At 37.5% G+C, this 18,125-nt stretch overlaps 10 non-coding genes across 10 annotated transcripts; all 10 read left to right on the plus strand.

The window, feature by feature from the left end:
• Window positions 1–804: 804 nt before the first annotated feature.
• Window positions 805–876, plus strand: TRNAC-GCA (transfer RNA cysteine (anticodon GCA)). Its single transcript has one exon. It is a non-coding gene; the product is annotated as a tRNA-Cys (tRNA).
• Window positions 877–4,042: 3,166 nt separating this feature from the next.
• On the plus strand, window positions 4,043–4,114 carry TRNAC-ACA (transfer RNA cysteine (anticodon ACA)). The gene has a single exon. It is a non-coding gene; the product is annotated as a tRNA-Cys (tRNA).
• Window positions 4,115–9,983: 5,869 nt separating this feature from the next.
• Window positions 9,984–10,055, plus strand: TRNAC-GCA (transfer RNA cysteine (anticodon GCA)). The gene has a single exon. It is a non-coding gene; the product is annotated as a tRNA-Cys (tRNA).
• Window positions 10,056–11,065: 1,010 nt separating this feature from the next.
• On the plus strand, window positions 11,066–11,137 carry TRNAC-GCA (transfer RNA cysteine (anticodon GCA)). Its single transcript has one exon. It is a non-coding gene; the product is annotated as a tRNA-Cys (tRNA).
• A 1,012-nt stretch (window positions 11,138–12,149) lies between these two features.
• Window positions 12,150–12,221, plus strand: TRNAC-GCA (transfer RNA cysteine (anticodon GCA)). Its single transcript has one exon. It is a non-coding gene; the product is annotated as a tRNA-Cys (tRNA).
• A 1,012-nt stretch (window positions 12,222–13,233) lies between these two features.
• TRNAC-ACA (transfer RNA cysteine (anticodon ACA)) lies at window positions 13,234–13,305 on the plus strand. Its single transcript has one exon. It is a non-coding gene; the product is annotated as a tRNA-Cys (tRNA).
• Window positions 13,306–14,316: 1,011 nt separating this feature from the next.
• TRNAC-GCA (transfer RNA cysteine (anticodon GCA)) lies at window positions 14,317–14,388 on the plus strand. Its single transcript has one exon. It is a non-coding gene; the product is annotated as a tRNA-Cys (tRNA).
• Window positions 14,389–15,399: 1,011 nt separating this feature from the next.
• On the plus strand, window positions 15,400–15,471 carry TRNAC-GCA (transfer RNA cysteine (anticodon GCA)). Its single transcript has one exon. It is a non-coding gene; the product is annotated as a tRNA-Cys (tRNA).
• Window positions 15,472–16,483: 1,012 nt separating this feature from the next.
• Window positions 16,484–16,555, plus strand: TRNAC-GCA (transfer RNA cysteine (anticodon GCA)). The gene has a single exon. It is a non-coding gene; the product is annotated as a tRNA-Cys (tRNA).
• Window positions 16,556–17,567: 1,012 nt separating this feature from the next.
• TRNAC-ACA (transfer RNA cysteine (anticodon ACA)) lies at window positions 17,568–17,639 on the plus strand. The gene has a single exon. It is a non-coding gene; the product is annotated as a tRNA-Cys (tRNA).
• The last annotated feature ends 486 nt before the right edge of the window (window positions 17,640–18,125 follow it).

Below are 18,125 nucleotides of genomic sequence, written 5' to 3' on the forward strand. Positions count from 1 at the left end.
GGAATTCGGCTCTTCCTTTCACAGCACTAAACAAAGGGAATGGACTATGAAACCAATTGACAACTTTGTTATACTGTTTGGTGCTTTCTTGTATTGCACTGAAGAAATGGCGTATAAAACTTGGCAGCGAAGCAGTCAACTATTTCTCATTTCACCTGTGTCTTCAGTCTTACATATATTCCACCTCTTCTCTAAGCATGCAAAGTATGTGTTTGTTTGAAGCACTTCATTTTTGTGCAACGTAGGTACTATTTAATTTCTCCTTAAAAGCTCTGCCTACGTGCAAGATGTACGAACTATCCTTGCAGTTGCAAGAAGGCTGGTCTGAAGAATCAGGCCATTTGCAAACGCAAAATGGCTTTTTCTGATGTATTAAATAGAAGGTATTCGAAAGGGGTGTTTGGGTGTACCTTCCAAATACCGAATTGTAGTGGTATGTAGAAATGTTTTTCCACCATAATTTAGCCCAAAACAATCATACTTCATCACCATCTCAGTGATTGTGGTAACCAATCCTCAAATGATAAGGTGTCCCGTAAAAACCTCTTCCCCTTTAATAATGTTTCAAAACAATCATTGTATGTAGAGGCATTGGTCCTATGTACCACTGCCTATTCAAATAAAATAACAATGAAACAAATATCTGTTTTTTAAATGATTCAGTTTTCCTTTAATGAATAATATTAAGGACTACTTCTCCTGTTCCACAGTTTCAAGGTTGTACTTTCCGGAACAACTTAGTATGATCCTCTCACTCTTTCATGATGTACTGATATTTTGTCATTCTGATTTTACTGTAAAGCTGGGGATATAGCTCAGTGGTAGAGCATTTGACTGCAGATCAAGAGGTCCTTGGTTCAAATCCGGGTGTCCCCTCACCCTATTTTGATTCTGTTGTTTGTAATTGGGACTTTTCATCAATTCCATTTGGATCATCTTTGACAGAGTCAGTGTTCCCTTGGATATTGCACTTTAATAGCATTTCAGTGTTTCCTGCTCAAAACCTGTGAGTAAATGCAGTTTTTAACACTCGGCTTGGTATTCCCTTTGGGAAATTTCTGAAACATCATTGATCAATTTTGGAATTCGGCTCTTCCTTTCACAGCACTAAACAAAGGGAATGGACTATGAAACCAATTGACAACTTTGTTATACTGTTTGGTGCTTTCTTGTATTGCACTGAAGAAATGGCGTATAAAACTTGGCAGCGAAGCAGTCAATCTATTTCTCATTTCACCTGTGTCTTCAGTCTTACATATATTCCACCTCTTCTCTGTGCATGCAAAGTATGTGTTTGTTTGAAGCACTTCATTTTTGTGCAACGTAGGAACTATTTAATTTCTCCTTAAAAGCTCTGCCTACGTGCAAGATGTACGAACTATCATTATAGTTGCAAGAAGGCTGGTCTGAAGAATCAGGCCATTTGCAAACGCAAAATGGCTTTTTCTTATGTATTAAATAGAAGGTATTCGAAAGGGGTGTTTGGGTGTACCTTCCAAATACCGAATTGTAGTGGTACGTAGAAATGTTTTTCCACCATAATTTGGCCCAAAACAATCATACTTCATCACCATCTCAGTGATTGTGGTAACCAATCCTCAAATAATAAGGTGTCCCGTAAAAACCTCTTCCCCTTTAAGAATGTTTCAAAACAATCATTGTATGTAGAGGCATTGGTCCAATGTACGACTGCCTATTCAAATAAAATAACAATGAAACAAATATCTGTTTTTTAAATGATCCAGTTTTCCTTTAATAAATAATATTAAGGACTACTTCTCCTGTTCCACAGTTTCAAGGTTGTACTTTCTGGCACAACTTAGTATGATCCTCACACTCTTTCATGATGTACTGATATTTTGTCATTCTGATTTTACTGTAAAGCTGGGGATATAGCTCAGTGGTAGAGCATTTAACTGCAGATCAAGAGGTCCTTGGTTCAAATCCGGGTGTCCCCTCACCCTATTTTGATTCTGTTGTTTGTAATTGGGACTTTTCATCAATTCCATTTGGATCATCTTTGACAGAGTCAGTGTTCCCTTGGATATTGCACTTTAATAGCATTTCAGTGTTTCCTGCTCAAAACCTGTGAGTAAATGCAGTTTTTAACACTCGGCTTGGTATTCCCTTTGGGAAATTTCTGAAACATCATTGATCAATTTTGGAATTCGGCTCTTCCTTTCACAGCACTAAACAAAGGGAATGGACTATGAAACCAATTGACAACTTTGTTATACTGTTTGGTGCTTTCTTGTATTGCACTGAAGAAATGGCGTATAAAACTTGGCAGCGAAGCAGTCAATCTATTTCTCATTTCACCTGTGTCTTCAGTCTTACATATATTCCACCTCTTCTCTGTGCATGCAAAGTATGTGTTTGTTTGAAGCACTTCATTTTTGTGCAACGTAGGAACTATTTAATTTCTCCTTAAAAGCTCTGCCTACGTGCAAGATGTACGAACTATCATTATAGTTGCAAGAAGGCTGGTCTGAAGAATCAGGCCATTTGCAAACGCAAAATGGCTTTTTCTTATGTATTAAATAGAAGGTATTCGAAAGGGGTGTTTGGGTGTACCTTCCAAATATCGAATTGTAGTGGTACGTAGAAATGTTTTTCCACCATAATTTGGCCCAAAACAATCATACTTCATCACCATCTCAGTGATTGTGGTAACCAATCCTCAAATAATAAGGTGTCCCGTAAAAACCTCTTCCCCTTTAAGAATGTTTCAAAATAATCATTGTATGTAGAGGCATTGGTCCTATGTACCACTGCCTATTCAAATAAAATAACAATGAAACAAATAAGTCTGTTTTTTAAATGATCCAGTTTTCCTTTAATGAATAATATTAAGGACTACTTCTCCTGTTCCACAGTTTCACGGTTGTACTTTCCGGAACAACTTAGTATGATCCTCTCACTCTTTCATGATGTACTGATATTTTGTCATTCTGATTGTACTGTAAAGCTGGGGATATAGCTCAGTGGTAGAGCATTTGACTGCAAATCAAGAGGTTCCTGGTGTCCCCTCACCCTATTTTGATTCTGTTGATTGTAATTGGGACTTTCCATCAATTCCATTTGGATCATCTTTTACAGAGTCAGTGTTCCCTTGGATATTGCACTTTAATAGCATTTCAGTGTTTCCTGCTCAAAACCTGTGAGTAAATGCAGTTTTTAACACTCAGCTTGGTATTCCCTTTGGGAAATTTCTGAAACATCATTGATCAATTTTGGAATTCGGCTCTTCCTTTCACAGCACTAAACAAAGGGAATGGACTATGAAACCAATTGACAACTTTGTTATACTGTTTGGTGCTTTCTTGTATTGCACTGAAGAAATGGCGTATAAAACTTGGCAGCGAAGCAGTCAATCTATTTCTCATTTCACCTGTGTCTTCAGTCTTACATATATTCCACCTCTTCTCTGTGCATGCAAAGTATATGTTTGTTTGAAGCACTTCATTTTTGTGCAACGTAGGAACTATTTAATTTCTCAATAAAAGCTCTGCCCACGTGCAAGATGTACGAACTATCATTGCAGTTGCAAGAAGGCTGGTCTGAAGAATCAGGCTATTTGCAAATGCAAAATGGCTTTTTCTGATGTATTAAATGGAAGGTATTCAAAAGGGGTGTTTGGGTGTACCTTCCAAATAACGAATTGTAGTGGTACGTAGAAATGTTTTTCCACCATAATTTGGCCCAAAACAATCATACTTCATCACCATCTCAGTGATTGTGGTAACCAATCCTCAAATGATAAGGTGTCCTGTAAAAACCTCTTCCCCTTTAAGAATGTTTCAAAACATTCATTGTATGTAGAGGCATTGGTCCTATGTACCACTGCCTATTCAAATAAAATAACAATGAAACAAATAAATCTGTTTTTTAAATGATCCAGTTTTCCTTTAATAAATAATATTAAGGACTACTTCTCCTGTTCCACAGTATCAAGGTTATACTTTCTGGCACAACTTAGTATGATCCTCACACTCTTTCCTGATGTACTGATAATTTGTCATTCTGATTTTACTGAAAAGCTGGGGATATAGCTCGGTGGTAGAGCATTTGACTACAGATCAAGAGGTCCCTTGTTCAAATCCGGGTGTCCCCTCGCCCTACTTTGATTCTGTTGTTTGTAATTGGGACTTTTCAACAATTCCATTTGGATCATCTTTAACAGAGTCAGTATTCCCTTGGATATTGCACTTTAATAGCATGTCAGTGTTTCCTGCTCAAAACCTGTGAGTAAATGCAGTTTTTAACACTCAGCTTGTTATTCCCTTTGGGAAATTTCTGAAACATCATTGATGAATTTTGGAATTCGGCTCTTCCTTTCACAGCACTAAACAAAGGGAATGGACTATGAAACCAATTGACAACTTTGTTATACTGTTTGGTGCTTTCTTGTATTGCACTGAAGAAATGGCGTATAAAACTTGGCAGCGAAGCAGTCAACTATTTCTCATTTCACCTGTGTCTTCAGTCTTACATATATTCCACCTCTTCTCTGTGCATGCGAAGTATGTGTTTGTTTGAAGCACTTCATTTTTGTGCAACATAGGAACTATTTAATTTCTCCTTAAAAGCTCTGCCTACGTGCAAGATGTACGAACTATCATTGCAGTTGCAAGAAGGCTGGTCTGAAGAATCAGGCCATTTGCAAACGCAAAATGGCTTTTTCTGATGTATTAAATGGAAGGTATTCGAAAGGGGTGTTTGGGTGTACCTTCCAAATACCGAATTGTAGTGGTTTGTAGAAATGTTTTTCCACCATAATTTGGCCCAAAACAATCATACTTCATCACCATCTCAGTGATTGTGGTAACCAATCCTCAAATAATAAGGTGTCCCGTAAAAACCTCTTCCCCTTTAAGAATGTTTCAAAATAATCATTGTATGTAGAGGCATTGGTCCTATGTACCACTGCCTATTCAAATAAAATAACAATGAAACACATAAGTCTGTTTTTTAAATGATCCAGTTTTCCTTTAATGAATAATATTAAGGACTACTTCTCCTGTTCCACAGTTTCAAGGTTGTACTTTCCGGAACAACTTAGTATGATCCTCTCACTTTTTCATGATGTACTGATATTTTGTCATTCTGATTGTACTGTTAAGCTGGAGATATAGCTCAGTGGTAGAGAATTTGACTGCAGATCAAGAGGTCACTGGTTCAAATCCTGGTGTCCACTCACCCTATTTTGATTTTGTTGATTGTAATTGGGACTTTCCATCAATTCCATTTGGATCATCTTTGACAGAGTCAGTGTTCCCTTGGATATTGCACTTTAATGGCATTACAGTGTTTGCTTCTCAAAACCTGTGAGTAAATGCAGTTTTTAACACTCGGCTTGGTATTTCCTTAGGGAAATTTCTGAAACATCATTGATCAATTTTGGAATTCGGCTCTTCCTTTCACAGCACTAAACAAAGGGAATGGACTTTGAAACCAATTGACAACTTTGTTATACTGTTTGGTGCTTTCTTGTATTGCACTGAAGAAATGGCGTATAAAACTTGGCAGCGAAGCAGTCAATCTATTTCTCATTTCACCTGTGTCTTCAGTCTTACATATATTCCACCTCTTCTCGGTGCATGCAAAGTATGTGTTTGTTTGAAGCACTTCATTTTTGTGCAACGTAGGAACTATTTAATTTTTCCTTAAAAGCTCTGCCTACGTGCAAGATGTACGAACTATCATTGCAGTTGAAAGAAGGCTGGTCTGAAGAATCAGGCCATTTGCAAATGCAAAATGGCTTTTTCTGATGTATTAAATGGAAGGTATTCGAAAGGGGTGTTTGGGTGTATCTTCCAAATACCGAATTGTAGTGGTACGTAGAAATGTTTTTCCACCATAATTTGGCCCAAAACAATCATACTTCATCACCATCTCCGTGATTGTGGTAACCAATCCTCAAATGATAAGGTGTCCCGTAAAAACCTCTTCCCCTTTAAGAATGTTTAAAAACAATCATTGTATGTAGAGGCATTGGTCCTATGCACCACTGCCTATTCAAATAAAATAACAATGAAACAAATAAATCTGTTTTTTAAATGATCCAGTTTTCCTTTAATAAATAATATTAATGACTACTTCTCCTGTTCCACAGTTTCAAGGTTGTACTTTCTGGCACAACTTAGTATGATCCTCACACTCTTTCATGATGTACTGATATTTTGTCATTCTGATTTTACTGAAAAGCTGGGGATATAGCTCAGTGGTAGAGCATTTGACTGCAGAACAAGAGGTCCCTGGTCCAACTCCGGGTGTCCCCTCCAGCATATTTTGATTCTGTTGTTTGTAATTGGGACTTTTCATCAATTCCATTTGGATCATCTTTGACAGAGTCAGTGTTCCCTTGGATATTGCACTTTAATAGCATTTCAGTGTTTCCTGCTCAAAACCTGTGAGTAAATACAGTTTTTAACACTCGGCTTGTTATTCCCTTTGGGAAATTTCTGGAACATCATTGATCAATTTTGGAATTCGGCTCTTCCTTTAACAGCACTAAACAAAGGGAATGGACTATGAAACCAATTGACAACTTTGTTATACTGTTTGGTGCTTTCTTGTATTGCACTGAAGAAATGGCGTATAAAACTTGGCAGCGAAGCAGTCAATCTATTTCTCATTTCACCTGTGTCTTCAGTCTTACATATATGCCACCTCTTCTCTGTGCATGCAAAGTATGTGTTTGTTTGAAGCACTTCATTTTTGTGCAACGTAGGAACTATTTAATTTCTCCTTAAAAGCTCTGCCTACGTGCAAGATGTACAAACTATCATTGCAGTTGCAAGAAGGCTGGTCCGAAGAATCGGGCCATTTGCAAATGCAAAATGGCTTTTTCTGATGTATTAAATGGAAGGTATTCGAAAGGGGTGTTTGGGGGTACCTTCCAAATACCGAATTGTAGTGGTACGTAGAAATGTTTTTCCACCATAATTTGGCCCAAAACAATCATACTTCATCACCATCTCCGTGATTGTGATAACCAATCCTCAAATGATAAGGTGTCCCGTAAAAACCTCTTCCCCTTTAAGAATGTTTAAAAACAATCATTGTATGTAGAGGCATTGGTCCTATGCACCACTGCCTATTCAAATAAAATAACAATGAAACAAATAAATCTGTTTTTTAAATGATGCAGTTTTCCTTTAATAAACAATATTAATGACTACTTCTCCTGTTCCACAGTTTCAAGGTTGTACTTTCTGGCACAACTTAGTATGAACCTCACACTCTTTCATGATGTACTGATATTTTGTCATTCTGATTTTACTGAAAAGCTGGGGATATAGCTCAGTGGTAGAGCATTTGACTGCAGATCAAGAGGGCCCTCGTCCAAATCCGGGTGTCCCCTCCACCATATTTTGATTCTGTTGTTTGTAATTGGGACTTTTCATCAATTCCATTTGGATCATCTTTGACAGAGTCAGTGTTCCCTTGGATATTGCACTTTAATAGCATTTCAGTGTTTCCTGCTCAAAACCTGTGAGTAAATACAGTTTTTAACACTCGGCTTGTTATTCCCTTTGGGAAATTTCTGAAACATCATTGATCAATTTTGGAATTCGGCTCTTCCTTTCACAGCACTAAACAAAGGGAATGGACTATGAAACCAATTGACAACTTTGTTATACTGTTTGGTGCTTTCTTGTATTGCACTGAAGAAATGGCGTATAAAACTTGGCAGCGAAGCAGTCAATCTATTTCTCATTTCACCTGTGTCTTCAGTCTTACATATATTCCTCCTCTTCTCTGTGCATGCAAAGTATGTGTTTGTTTGAAGCACTTCTGATTTTACTGTAAAGCTGGGTATATAGCTCAGTGGTAGAGCATTTGACTGCAGATCAAGAGGTCCTTGGTTCAAATCCGGGTGTCCCCTCACCCTATTTTGATTCTGTTGTTTGTAATTGGGACTTTTCATCAATTCCATTTGGATCATCTTTGACAGAGTCAGCGTTCCCTTGGATATTGCACTTTAATAGCATTTCAGTGTTTCCTGCTCAAAACCTGTGAGTAAATGCAGTTTTTAACACTCGGCTTGTTATTCGCTTTGGGAAATTTCTGAAACATCATTGATCAATTTTGGAATTCTGCTCTTCCTTTCACAGCACTAAACAAAGGGAATGCACTATGAAACCAATTGACAACTTTGTTATACTGTTTGGTGCTTTCTTGTATTGCACTGAAGAACTGGCGTATAAAACTTGGCAGCGAAGTGGTAAACTACTTCTCATTTCACCTGTGTCTTCAGTCTTACATATATTCCACCTCTTTTCTGTGCATGCAAAGTATGTGTTTGTTTGAAGCACTTTATTTTTGTGCAACGTATGAACTATTTAATTTCTCCTTATAAGCTCTGCCTACGTGCAAGATGTACGACCTATCATTGTAGTTGCAAGAACTCTGGTCTGAAGAATCAGGCCATTTGCAAACGCAAAATGGCTTTTTCTGATGTATTAAATAGAAGGTATTCGAAAGGGGTGTTTGGGTGTACCTTCCAAATACCGAATTGTAGTGGTACGTAGAAATGTTTTTCCACTATAATTTGGCCCAAAACAGTCATACTTCATCACCATCTCAGTGATTGTAGTAACCAATCCTCAAATGATAAGGTGTCCCATAAAAACTTCTTCCCCTTTAAGAATGTTTCAAAACAATCATTGTATGTAGAGGCATTGGTCCTATGTACCACTGCCTATTCAAATAAAATAACAATGAAACAAATAAATCTGTTTTTTAAATGATCCAGTTTTCCTTTAATAACTAATATTAAGGACTACTTCTCCTGTTCCACAGTTTCAAGGTTGTACTTTCCGGCACAACTTAGTATGATCCTCACACTCTTTCATGATGTACTGATATTTTGACATTCTGATTTTACTGAAAATCTGGGGATATAGCTCAGTGGTAGAGCATTTGACTGCAGATCAAGAGGTCCCTGGTTCAAATCCGTGTGTCCCCTCACCCTATTTTGATTCTGTTGTTTGTAATTGGGACTTTTCATCAATTCCATTTGGATCATCTTTGACAGAGTCAGTGTTCCCTTGGATATTGCACTTTAATAGCATTTCAGTGTTTCCTGCTCAAAACCTGTGAGTAAATGCAGTTTTTAACACTCGGCTTGGTATTCCATTTGGGAAATTTCTGAAACATCATTGATCAATTTTGGAATTCGGCTCTTCCTTTCACAGCACTAAACAAAGGGAATGGACTATGAAACCAATTGACAACTTTGTTATACTGTTTGGTGCTTTCTTGTATTGCACTGAAGAAATGGCGTATAAAACTTGGCAGCGAAGCAGTCAACTATTTCTCATTTCACCTGTGTCTTCAGTCTTACATATATTCCACCTCTTCTCTAAGCATGCAAAGAATGTGTTTGTTTGAAGCACTTCATTTTTGTGCAACGTAGGTACTATTTAATTTCTCCTTAAAAGCTCTGCCTACGTGCAAGATGTACGAACTATCCTTGCAGTTGCAAGAAGGCTGGTCTGAAGAATCAGGCCATTTGCAAACGCAAAATGGCTTTTTCTGATGTATTAAATAGAAGGTATTCGAAAGGGGTGTTTGGGTGTACCTTCCAAATACCGAATTGTAGTGGTATGTAGAAATGTTTTTCCACCATAATTTAGCCCAAAACAATCATACTTCATCACCATCTCAGTGATTGTGGTAACCAATCCTCAAATGATACGGTGTCCCGTAAAAACCTCTTCCCCTTTAATAATGTTTCAAAACAATCATTGTATGTAGAGGCATTGGTCCTATGTACCACTGCCTATTCAAATAAAATAACAATGAAACAAATATCTGTTTTTTAAATGATCCAGTTTTCCTTTAATGAATAATATTAAGGACTACTTCTCCTGTTCCACAGTTTCAAGGTTGTACTTTCCGGAACAACTTAGTATGATCCTCTCACTCTTTCATGATGTACTGATATTTTGTCATTCTGATTTTACTGTAAAGCTGGGGATATAGCTCAGTGGTAGAGCATTTGACTGCAGATCAAGAGGTCCTTGGTTCAAATCCGGGTGTCCTCTCACCCTATTTTGATTCTGTTGTTTGTAATTGGGACTTTTCATCAATTCCATTTGGATCATCTTTGACAGAGTCAGTGTTCCCTTGGATATTGCACTTTAATAGCATTTCAGTGTTTCCTGCTCAAAACCTGTGAGTAAATGCAGTTTTTAACACTCGGCTTGGTATTCCCTTTGGGAAATTTCTGAAACATCATTGATCAATTTTGGAATTCGGCTCTTCCTTTCACAGCACTAAACAAAGGGAATGGACTATGAAACCAATTGACAACTTTGTTATACTGTTTGGTGCTTTCTTGTATTGCACTGAAGAAATGGCGTATAAAACTTGGCAGCGAAGCAGTCAATCTATTTCTCATTTCACCTGTGTCTTCAGTCTTACATATATTCCACCTCTTCTCTGTGCATGCAAAGTATGTGTTTGTTTGAAGCACTTCATTTTTGTGCAACGTAGGAACTATTTAATTTCTCCTTAAAAGCTCTGCCTACGTGCAAGATGTACGAACTATCATTATAGTTGCAAGAAGGCTGGTCTGAAGAATCAGGCCATTTGCAAACGCAAAATGGCTTTTTCTTATGTATTAAATAGAAGGTATTCGAAAGGGGTGTTTGGGTGTACCTTCCAAATACCGAATTGTAGTGGTACGTAGAAATGTTTTTCCACCATAATTTGGCCCAAAACAATCATACTTCATCACCATCTCAGTGATTGTGGTAACCAATCCTCAAATAATAAGGTGTCCCGTAAAAACCTCTTCCCCTTTAAGAATGTTTCAAAACAATCATTGTATGTAGAGGCATTGGTCCAATGTACGACTGCCTATTCCAATAAAATAACAATGAAACAAATATCTGTTTTTTAAATGATCCAGTTTTCCTTTAATAAATAATATTAAGGACTACTTCTCCTGTTCCACAGTTTCAAGGTTGTACTTTCTGGCACAACTTAGTATGATCCTCACACTCTTTCATGATGTACTGATATTTTGTCATTCTGATTTTACTGTAAAGCTGGGGATATAGCTCAGTGGTAGAGCATTTGACTGCAGATCAAGAGGTCCTTGGTTCAAATCCGGGTGTCCCCTCACCCTATTTTGATTCTGTTGTTTGTAATTGGGACTTTTCATCAATTCCATTTGGATCATCTTTGACAGAGTCAGTGTTCCCTTGGATATTGCACTTTAATAGCATTTCAGTGTTTCCTGCTCAAAACCTGTGAGTAAATGCAGTTTTTAACACTCGGCTTGGTATTCCCTTTGGGAAATTTCTGAAACATCATTGATCAATTTTGGAATTCGGCTCTTCCTTTCACAGCACTAAACAAAGGGAATGGACTATGAAACCAATTGACAACTTTGTTATACTGTTTGGTGCTTTCTTGTATTGCACTGAAGAAATGGCGTATAAAACTTGGCAGCGAAGCAGTCAATCTATTTCTCATTTCACCTGTGTCTTCAGTCTTACATATATTCCACCTCTTCTCTGTGCATGCAAAGTATGTGTTTGTTTGAAGCACTTCATTTTTGTGCAACGTAGGAACTATTTAATTTCTCCTTAAAAGCTCTGCCTACGTGCAAGATGTACGAACTATCATTATAGTTGCAAGAAGGCTGGTCTGAAGAATCAGGCCATTTGCAAACGCAAAATGGCTTTTTCTTATGTATTAAATAGAAGGTATTCGAAAGGGGTGTTTGGGTGTACCTTCCAAATACCAAATTGTAGTGGTACGTAGAAATGTTTTTCCACCATAATTTGGCCCAAAACAATCATACTTCATCACCATCTCAGTGATTGTGGTAACCAATCCTCAAATAATAAGGTGTCCCGTAAAAACCTCTTCCCCTTTAAGAATGTTTCAAAATAATCATTGTATGTAGAGGCATTGGTCCTATGTACCACTGCCTATTCAAATAAAATAACAATGAAACAAATAAGTCTGTTTTTTAAATGATCCAGTTTTCCTTTAATGAATAATATTAAGGACTACTTCTCCTGTTCCACAGTTTCACGGTTGTACTTTCCGGAACAACTTAGTATGATCCTCTCACTCTTTCATGATGTACTGATATTTTGTCATTCTGATTGTACTGTAAAGCTGGGGATATAGCTCAGTGGTAGAGCATTTGACTGCAAATCAAGAGGTCCCTGGTTCAAATCCTGGTGTCCCCTCACCCTATTTTGATTCTGTTGATTGTAATTGGGACTTTCCATCAATTCCATTTGGATCATCTTTGACAGAGTCAGTGTTCCCTTGGATATTGCACTTTAATAGCATTTCAGTGTTTCCTGCTCAAAACCTGTGAGTAAATGCAGTTTTTAACACTCAGCTTGGTATTCCCTTTGGGAAATTTCTGAAACATCATTGATCAATTTTGGAATTCGGCTCTTCCTTTCACAGCACTAAACAAAGGGAATGGACTATGAAACCAATTGACAACTTTGTTATACTGTTTGGTGCTTTCTTGTATTGCACTGAAGAAATGGCGTATAAAACTTGGCAGCGAAGCAGTCAATCTATTTCTCATTTCACCTGTGTCTTCAGTCTTACATATATTCCACCTCTTCTCTGTGCATGCAAAGTATATGTTTGTTTGAAGCACTTCATTTTTGTGCAACGTAGGAACTATTTAATTTCTCCTTAAAAGCTCTGCCTACGTGCAAGATGTACGAACTATCATTGCAGTTGCAAGAAGGCTGGTCTGAAGAATCAGGCTATTTGCAAATGCAAAATGGCTTTTTCTGATGTATTAAATGGAAGGTATTCAAAAGGGGTGTTTGGGTGTACCTTCCAAATACCGAATTGTAGTGGTACGTAGAAATGTTTTTCCACCATAATTTGGCCCAAAACAATCATACTTCATCACCATCTCAGTGATTGTGGTAACCAATCCTCAAATGATAAGGTGTCCTGTAAAAACCTCTTCCCCTTTAAGAATGTTTCAAAACATTCATTGTATGTAGAGGCATTGGTCCTATGTACCACTGCCTATTCAAATAAAATAACAATGAAACAAATAAATCTGTTTTTTAAATGATCCAGTTTTCCTTTAATAAATAATATTAAGGACTACTTCTCCTGTTCCACAGTTTCAAGGTTGTACTTTCTGGCACAACTTAGTATGATCCTCACACTCTTTCATGATGTACTGATAATTTGTCATTCTGATTTTACTGAAAAGCTGGGGGTATAGCTCGGTGGTAGAGCATTTGACTACAGATCAAGAGGTCCCTGGTTCAAATCCGGGTGTCCCCTCGCCCTACTTTGATTCTGTTGTTTGTAATTGGGACTTTTCAACAATTCCATTTGGATCATCTTTAACAGAGTCAGTATTCCCTTGGATATTGCACTTTAATAGCATGTCAGTGTTTCCTGCTCAAAACCTGTGAGTAAATGCAGTTTTTAACACTCAGCTTGTTATTCCCTTTGGGAAATTTCTGAAACATCATTGATGAATTTTGGAATTCGGCTCTTCCTTTCACAGCACTAAACAAAGGGAATGGACTATGAAACCAATTGACAACTTTGTTATACTGTTTGGTGCTTTCTTGTATTGCACCGAAGAAATGGCGTATAAAACTTGGCAGCGAAGCAGTCAACTATTTCTCATTTCACCTGTGTCTTCAGTCTTACATATATTCCACCTCTTCTCTGTGCATGCGAAGTATGTGTTTGTTTGAAGCACTTCATTTTTGTGCAACATAGGAACTATTTAATTTCTCCTTAAAAGCTCTGCCTACGTGCAAGATGTACGAACTATCATTGCAGTTGCAAGAAGGCTGGTCTGAAGAATCAGGCCATTTGCAAACGCAAAATGGCTTTTTCTGATGTATTAAATGGAAGGTATTCGAAAGGGGTGTTTGGGTGTGCCTTCCAAATACCGAATTGTACTGGTACGTAGATATGTTTTTCCACCATAATTTGGCCCAAAACAATCATACTTCATCACCATCTCAGTGATTGTGTTAACCAATCCTCAAATGATAAGGTGTCCTGTAAAAACCTCTTCCCCTTTAAGAATGTTTCAAAACATTCATTGTATGTAGAGGCATTGGTCCTATGTACCACTGCCTATTCAAATAAAATAACAATGAAACAAATAAATCTGTTTTTTAAATGATCCAGTTTTCCTTTAATAAATAATATTAAGGACTACTTCTCCTGTTCCACAGTTTCAAGGTTGTACTTTCTGGCACAACTTAGTATGATCCTCACACTCTTTCATGATGTACTGATATTTTGTCATTCTGAATGTACTGAAAAGCTGGGGATATAGCTCAGTGGTAGAGCATTTGACTGCAGATCAAGAGGTCCCTGGTTCAAATCCGGGTGTCCCCTCACCTTATTTTGATTCTGTTGTTTGTAATTGGGACATAACATCAATTCCATTTGGATCATCTTTGACAGAGTCAGTGTTCCCATGGATATTGCACTTTCATAGCATTTCCGTGTTTCCTGCTCAAAGCCTGTGAGTAAATGCAGTTTTTAACACTCGGCTTGGTATTCCCTTTGGGAAATTTCTGAAACATCATTGATCAATTTTGGAATTTGGCTCTTCCTTTCACAGCACTAAACAAAGGGAATGGACTATGAAACCAATTGACAACTTCGTCATACTGTTTGGTGCTTTTTGTATTGCGCTGAAGAAATGGCGTAAAAAAACTTGGCAGCGAAGCAGTCAATCTATTTCTCATTTCACCTGTGTCTTCAGTCTTACATATATTCCACCTCTTCTCTATGCATGCAAAGTATGTGTTTGTTTGAAGCACTTCATTTTTGTGCAACGTAGGAACTATTTAATTTCTCCTTAAAAGCTCTGCCTACGTGCAAGATGTACGAACTATCATTGCAGTTGCAAGAAGGCTGGTCTAAAGAATCAGGCCATTTGCAAACGCAAAATGGCTTTTTCTGATGTATTAAATGGAAGGTATTCGAAAGGGGTGTTTGGGTGTACCTTCCAAATACCGAATTGTAGTGGTACGTAGAAATGTTTTTCCACCTTAATTTGGCCCAAAACTATCATACTTCATCATCATCTCCGTGATTGTGGTAACCAATCCTCAAATGATAAGGTGTCCCGTAAAAACCTCTTCCCCTTTAAGAATGTTTCAAAACAATCATTGTATGTAGAGGCATTGGTCCTATTAACCACTGCCTATTCAAATAAAATAACAATGAAACAAATACATCTGTTTTTTAAATGATCCAGTTTTCCTTTAATAAATAATATTAAGGACTACTTCTCCTGTTCCACAGTTTCAAGGTTGTACTTTCTGGCACAACTTAGTATGATCTAACACTCTTTCATGATGTACTGATATTTTGTCATTCTGATTTTACTGCAAAGCTGGGGGTATAGCTCAGTGGTAGAGCATTTGACTGCAGATCAAGAGGTCCCTGGTTCAAATCCGGGTGTCCTCTCACCCTATTTTGATTCTGTTGTTTGTAATTGGGACTTTTCATCAATTCTATTTGGATCATCTTTGACAGAGTCAGTGTTCCCTTGGATATTGCACTTTAATAGCATTTCAGTGTTTCCTGCTCAAAACCTGTGAGTGAATGTAGTTTTTAACAGTCGGCTTGTTATTCCCTTTGGGAAATTTCTGAAACATCATTGATCAATTTTGGAATTCGGCTCTTCCTTTCACAGCACTAAACAAAGGGAATGGACTATGAAACCAATTGACAACTTTGTTATACTGTTTGGTGCTTTCTTGTATTGCACTGAAGAAATGGCGTATAAAACTTGGCAGAGAAGCAGTCAATCTATTTCTCATTTCACCTGTGTCTTCAGTCTTACATATATTCCACCTCTTCTCTGTGCATGCAAAGTATGTGTTTGTTTGAAGCACTTCATTTTTGTGCAACGTAGGAACTATTTAATTTCTCCTTAAAAGCTCTGCCTACGTGCAAGATGTACGAACTATCATTATAGTTGCAAGAAGGCTGGTCTGAAGAATCAGGCCATTTGCAAACGCAAAATGGCTTTTTCTTATGTATTAAATAGAAGGTATTCGAAAGGGGTGTTTGGGTGTACCTTCCAAATACCAAATTGTAGTGGTACGTAGAAATGTTTTTCCACCATAATTTGGCCCAAAACAATCATACTTCATCACCATCTCAGTGATTGTGGTAACCAATCCTCAAATAATAAGGTGTCCCGTAAAAACCTCTTCCCCTTTAAGAATGTTTCAAAATAATCATTGTATGTAGAGGCATTGGTCCTATGTACCACTGCCTATTCAAATAAAATAACAATGAAACAAATAAGTCTGTTTTTTAAATGATCCAGTTTTCCTTTAATGAATAATATTAAGGACTACTTCTCCTGTTCCACAGTTTCACGGTTGTACTTTCCGGAACAACTTAGTATGATCCTCTCACTCTTTCATGATGTACTGATATTTTGTCATTCTGATTGTACTGTAAAGCTGGGGATATAGCTCAGTGGTAGAGCATTTGACTGCAAATCAAGAGGTCCCTGGTTCAAATCCTGGTGTCCCCTCACCCTATTTTGATTCTGTTGATTGTAATTGGGACTTTCCATCAATTCCATTTGGATCATCTTTGACAGAGTCAGTGTTCCCTTGGATATTGCACTTTAATAGCATTTCAGTGTTTCCTGCTCAAAACCTGTGAGTAAATGCAGTTTTTAACACTCAGCTTGGTATTCCCTTTGGGAAATTTCTGAAACATCATTGATCAATTTTGGAATTCGGCTCTTCCTTTCACAGCACTAAACAAAGGGAATGGACTATGAAACCAATTGACAACTTTGTTATACTGTTTGGTGCTTTCTTGTATTGCACTGAAGAAATGGCGTATAAAACTTGGCAGCGAAGCAGTCAATCTATTTCTCATTTCACCTGTGTCTTCAGTCTTACATATATTCCACCTCTTCTCTGTGCATGCAAAGTATATGTTTGTTTGAAGCACTTCATTTTTGTGCAACGTAGGAACTATTTAATTTCTCCTTAAAAGCTCTGCCTACGTGCAAGATGTACGAACTATCATATCAGTTGCAAGAAGGCTGGTCTGAAGAATCAGGCTATTTGCAAATGCAAAATGGCTTTTTCTGATGTATTAAATGGAAGGTATTCAAAAGGGGTGTTTGGGTGTACCTTCCAAATACCGAATTGTAGTGGTACGTAGAAATGTTTTTCCACCATAATTTGGCCCAAAACAATCATACTTCATCACCATCTCAGTGATTGTGGTAACCAATCCTCAAATGATAAGGTGTCCTGTAAAAACCTCTTCCCCTTTAAGAATGTTTCAAAACATTCATTGTATGTAGAGGCATTGGTCCTATGTACCACTGCCTATTCAAATAAAATAACAATGAAACAAATAAATCTGTTTTTTAAATGATCCAGTTTTCCTTTAATAAATAATATTAAGGACTACTTCTCCTGTTCCACAGTTTCAAGGTTGTACTTTCTGGCACAACTTAGTATGATCCTCACACTCTTTCATGATGTACTGATAATTTGTCATTCTGATTTTACTGAAAAGCTGGGGATATAGCTCGGTGGTAGAGCATTTGACTACAGATCAAGAGGTCCCTGGTTCAAATCCGGGTGTCCCCTCGCCCTACTTTGATTCTGTTGTTTGTAATTGGGACTTTTCAACAATTCCATTTGGATCATCTTTAACAGAGTCAGTATTCCCTTGGATATTGCACTTTAATAGCATGTCAGTGTTTCCTGCTCAAAACCTGTGAGTAAATGCAGTTTTTAACACTCAGCTTGTTATTCCCTTTGGGAAATTTCTGAAACATCATTGATGAATTTTGGAATTCGGCTCTTCCTTTCACAGCACTAAACAAAGGGAATGGACTATGAAACCAATTGACAACTTTGTTATACTGTTTGGTGCTTTCTTGTATTGCACTGAAGAAATGGCGTATAAAACTTGGCAGCGAAGCAGTCAACTATTTCTCATTTCACCTGTGTCTTCAGTCTTACATATATTCCACCTCTTCTCTGTGCATGCGAAGTATGTGTTTGTTTGAAGCACTTCATTTTTGTGCAACATAGGAACTATTTAATTTCTCCTTAAAAGCTCTGCCTACG

Source organism: Lissotriton helveticus, chromosome 1_2 (assembly GCF_964261635.1).
Source record: "Lissotriton helveticus chromosome 1_2, aLisHel1.1, whole genome shotgun sequence".
Taxonomy (NCBI): domain Eukaryota; kingdom Metazoa; phylum Chordata; class Amphibia; order Caudata; family Salamandridae; genus Lissotriton; species Lissotriton helveticus.